We start from the raw sequence: 4,246 nt of genomic DNA, 5'->3' as shown, positions 1-4,246 counted from the left end.
GACTTCAATCCGAGATGCTTATAATAGTTTCCACAAATAAACCTTGTCTTGAAACCTGGCAGAAAATCCAAAGATATTCTGGTGGTATGTGAAGTACGCTAGCGGCAATACACAATCAATGCCTTCTCTGCGCGGTGGCAATGGAGATACTATGGGAGACAGTGCTGCCAAAGCAGAGTTACTAAACACAGCCTTCCGAAAGTACTTCACTAAAGAAGACGAAGTAAATATTGCAGAATTCGAATCAAGAACAGCTGCCAACATTAGTAACATAGAAGCATATAACCTCGGAGTAGTGAAGCAGCTTAAATCACTTAATAAAAGCAAGTCCTCTGGCCCAGACTGTATACCAATTAGGTTCCTTTTAGAGTATGCTGATACATCCTCACCCCACAGGCGTCACTGGATGCGTATATGGAGAGGCTTGTGGTCAGCACACCGCTCTCCCGGCCGTATGTCAGTTTCCGAGACCGGAGCCGCTACTTCTCAATCAAGTAGCTTCTCAGTTTGCCTCACAAGGCCTGAGTGCACCCAGCTTGCCAACAGCGCTCGGCATACCGGATGGTCACCCATCCAAGTGCTAGCCCAGTCCGGCAGCGCTTAACTTCGGTGATCTGATGGGAACCGGTGTTACCACTGCATCAGGGCCGTTGGCAAAGTTGGACACCACTAATACTATAACCGAACATCACAGGTTTGTTCTTCCTACTCATCTTACATTTTTCCACTTTAGAGCTAGCTGCCGTTCATCACACCAACTGGAAATTTTGTCGAAGTCGCCTTGTATCCTCCTACAGTCACTCAACGTTGACACCTTACCGTACAACACGGCATCAGCTGTAAACAACCGCAGTCTGCTGCCCACTCAGTTCGCCAAATCATTTATGTACTTGTATATAGAGAGCAACAGCGGTCCTACCACACTTCCCTGCGGCGCTCTTGACGATATCCTTGTCTCTGATGAACATTCGCCGTCGAGGACAATATACTGGATTCTATTATTTAAGAAGTCTTCGAGCTACTCACATATCTGTTAACTTATTCCATATACTCGTAACTTCGTTAACAGCCTCCAATCGGACACCGTGTCAAATGTTTTCCGGAAATCTAGAAATATGGAATCTGCCTGTTGCCCTTCATCCATACTTCTCAGTATATCATGTGAGGAAAGGGCAAGCTGAGTTTCGCACGAACAACGCGTTCTAAAACCATGCTGATTCGTGGACATAAGCTTCTTAGCATCAAGAAAGTTTATTTTATTCGAACTGAGAATGTGTTTAAGGATTCTGTAGCGAACAGAAGTTACAGATATTGGTCTGTAATTGTGCGGGTCCGTCCTTTTACCTTTCTTATATACTGGAGTCACCTGCGTTTTTTCCAGCTGCTTGGGACTTAGTGCTGGGCGAGAGATTCACGATAAATGCAAGCTAGGTAACAGGTGAACGTGGTGCCGAAGCCATGAAACCTGGTGTATGAAGCAACAGAAGAAAGCCATTTGGTCGAATGAGTTTCGTTTCATTTCTCGCCGTGTTTACGTCTGGCACACGAAATCCCACACCTACGATGCAGACTGCTTGCTGCAAAGGGTGAAACATGGCGAGGGCTCTGTGATGATTTGGGCAGCCATACCGTGGTATCCCATGGGCCCCATGGTTACTCTGCAGGTTCATATTACTGCCAATGATGATGCGACCATTTTGGATGATTGGGTCCACCCCATGGTACAATATTTGTTCCCTAATGGTGATGCTGTGTTCTAAGATGACAGGGCCGCTGTTCACACAGCTTGCAACGTCCAGTACTGGTTTTGAGAACTCGAGGATGAATTGTCGTATGTCGTATTTCCCCTGGCTGCAACAGTCACGAGGTCTCAATAGTTTTGGGCCTTTGTGGTGTACTTTGGAGAGAAGGGCGCATGATCCCTATCCACGTCAGTTATCGTTACCTAGGTTTGCCAATATTTTGCAGGATGAGTGGTACAAGATACCCTTGAAAACCATACAGGATCTGTATTTATCCATGCCGAGACAACTGGAAGCTGGTATGAATGCCAACGGTTTTCCAACACCGTATTAGACAAGATAATGTGTCATATTTTTGGTGTGTCCATATTTTTGTCCACCTCCTGTATCTCAAACACAGCATCTGTTCCGTTTTTGCCTCTCCCGATACGTACTGTACGTTATAGCTGACTACTTGATGCGTCTCACATTATACTGGGAATCAGCAGTCTATCGTAGACTCTGACAGTTAGCAGTCGAGTGCAAAACTGTTTCATTTCTTGCAGCCGACGTTAAAGTACATAAACATCAATATTTCTATATGTAATAATGTTATGAGATACGGATACATTAAAAGCATTTTCGGAGGCCAGAAAATTAAACTACGGCTATAGATCGTCATAGTCATCGGAGAAAACTTTGAAGATGGTGAAGTGTTAGCGTAGTACTATTGCAGTCAAGCATGTTGCGAATCAACATTAGAAACAAACTAAGTAATTACTAAGAGGAGCACTCCTTTTCGTTAGGGAGTTGAGAAAATCCCCATCCAACAGTCACACTCAACAAAGTTTCCATTCTATGCAATGAAGTGAACTTAAGTGACGAAGAGAACACGTGAACAGCCATGACCCGATTTCCCAGGAACTTCGTACAGTGGAAGAGTAGTCAAAATGAGTGAACACGAGTCTCGGCTTAACCGTGGATACTAGACCATTTCTGAGAAAACGACGGTCAAAGTTTTCGACACATCTTGGATTCCTTTTAGAGCACAATCATCGCAACCGAGATGGTGGTGCGTTGATTGGTGTAGTAGCTTCTCACTTTTGCGTCTCGTGTTCGAAAGCCGATTATTACTTTTATTTATTTGATTTTATTATTTTTCGTTTATCTACCCATGTCCGTAGAAGGTTACTAAACGAATGTCTCTTATCAAGCTAGGGGACTAAGTGGCCAATGTATTAACTGTAAAATTACAACTGGGTTTCACAATGTGATACATTTATTGTATATTGTGTGTATATGGTATTTTCGGGGGGGGGGGGTTACAATCGTTTTAAATTTTCATATTCGTATGTTTCATTCTTATATCAATTCTTATATTTTATTCTAACATTTATGCTTCAGAAAGATCTTGTGCTTTCCCTTAGTTGGTGCTGATCGTAGAAACATTCGAAAATTGAAATTCCGAACACCACGAGCATCGCGCGAAGGCAGGATTGCCACAGAGACATTTTTTCATGTGAATGTTACCCGGGAAAGAAACATTGTGAACACCATTGAAAATTTCACACGTTGGCAATAATTTCGCGGAAAACAACACATAACGGATCGCTTTTCCGAAAACTGCCCCTTATGATTGATTATGAATAAAGATACACTACAGAAATTTTGCAGAAAATAATTTCAATTAATTCTCATATTCATTTATTGTACTTTTTGTAATTCATTCACCAGACATACTACTAGCAGACGAAAAGGGCAATGTTATTTCAGTATGCGTTAGAAAATATTCATGTAGTGATCTTCTACGGACATGGATCGGTAAATGAATAAATAAAAAATAAAGTAACTAAAAAACGAGGAGCAAAAGAGTGAAGTCGGCTCGCTAGTCACAGCGCTAGCGCTTCGGTTGAATTATTTATTCGCTAAAAGGCACATAACGTACCTCGAAACCTTTGATCGTCGTTTTCTCAAAAACGGTCGAGTAATTACGTATAAGCCGAGACACGTGTTCGCTTAGTTTGAGCCTTTTCCAAGGAGCGAATTTTGTGAGAAACTGGGTTATGGTACTTGCCGTGTTCTCCTCCTGAGCGCAGTTGCTGGAAGAAGATTTACTCCAGCTTTTAATCAAATCACAGTCAGGCCTATCCAGATCGACGAAAAGAGAGAAAAATGTAAGCCAAATATTAGCTAGTGACGCTGATTATGAATATTTACCTACCCCTGTCCGTAGAGGATTACTACATGAATATTTTCTAATGTATATTGAAATAACATTACCTTTTTCGTCTACTAATAGTATATCAGAAACATTATACAGTGGAACTGAGCAAATGGGCAATAAATTCTGCAGCAGATCGATGCATTACTCTTAAAACTAGTAGGTTTTTCAGGTGTTTCTATGGGATTGTGCTATCTGTCTCTGTTTCTTAGTTTATTTTTCCCTTAGTGATTTATATCATCTCCCTTCCTCAGTAGTTTCAGTGGGTCTCTATGACCCTCTCTTTCGCACACACATACACACA

The 4,246-nt window shown here is 42.0% G+C and overlaps 1 pseudogene; it reads right to left on the bottom strand.

The window, feature by feature from the left end:
• Positions 1-537: 537 nt before the first annotated feature.
• LOC124723370 lies at positions 538-655 on the bottom strand (annotated as a pseudogene).
• Positions 656-4,246: the final 3,591 nt, after the last annotated feature.

Source organism: Schistocerca piceifrons, chromosome X, assembly GCF_021461385.2.
Source record: "Schistocerca piceifrons isolate TAMUIC-IGC-003096 chromosome X, iqSchPice1.1, whole genome shotgun sequence".
Lineage (NCBI taxonomy): Eukaryota > Metazoa > Arthropoda > Insecta > Orthoptera > Acrididae > Schistocerca > Schistocerca piceifrons.
Note: the sequence above shows the minus strand (reverse complement) of the source record. Positions and strands in the feature narration are given on the sequence as shown.